Below are 669 nucleotides of genomic sequence, written 5' to 3'. Positions count from 1 at the left end.
GTGAATATGCCATCTATACTTAAGAAAAACATGTGTATCCTGTTATTCTAGGGTAGAGCATTCTTTAAGAAAATTATAAGAGAAATCCAAATAAGATCATACATGCACAAACAATGATACTCAGACTGACAGTTCATTTTGAAGATGAATTCATTTTGTTGCAGCACAATGGCTGATTATACTTGGATGTCCATGTCTGCCAAAGATAGCCTTGATCATGCCTTTGCCTCTTCTCACCGTATGAAGATTAACTCTAGCATTAATAAGAAGAGTCTTCAAAAACCGAAAGTTGGTATTATATGACAGTAGAGAAGGTTGGCACTTCCCTTGAGAAGGATGGAAGAGGACCTGCAGCCAACAACCTGCAGCCAACAACTTGCATGTGGTTGAGGCATATGCCACCTGCTTTCTGGCATCGAACCTTTTTATGTTTTTTTTTATTGTAAAGATAATGTACAGAGGGGTTACAGTTACATGAGTAAGGTAATGAGTACATTTTCTATGGAGCATTGTTGCCTCCTCCTTTTTCCCTACTATCCCTTCCCTCTCCAACTCTCCCTAACTATCATTTTTGAATGGCTATAATCAAGAAGTCTTGGAACAACAGATGCTAGAGGGGATGTGGCCAAAAGAGAACCCTACTGCATTGTTGGTGGGAGTGTAAGCAGT

At 39.5% G+C, this 669-nt stretch overlaps 1 pseudogene; it reads left to right on the top strand.

Moving 5' to 3' along the window:
• The first annotated feature begins 292 nt into the window (after nucleotides 1-292).
• Nucleotides 293-429, top strand: LOC122125384 (annotated as a pseudogene).
• Nucleotides 430-669: the final 240 nt, after the last annotated feature.

This window comes from Dipodomys spectabilis, unplaced genomic scaffold (assembly GCF_019054845.1).
Source record: "Dipodomys spectabilis isolate Male_0828 unplaced genomic scaffold, ASM1905484v1 ptg000264l, whole genome shotgun sequence".
NCBI classification, from domain to species: Eukaryota; Metazoa; Chordata; class Mammalia; order Rodentia; family Heteromyidae; genus Dipodomys; species Dipodomys spectabilis.
The sequence above is the reverse complement of the archived record's forward strand: the minus strand, read 5'-3'. Positions and strand labels throughout refer to the sequence as shown.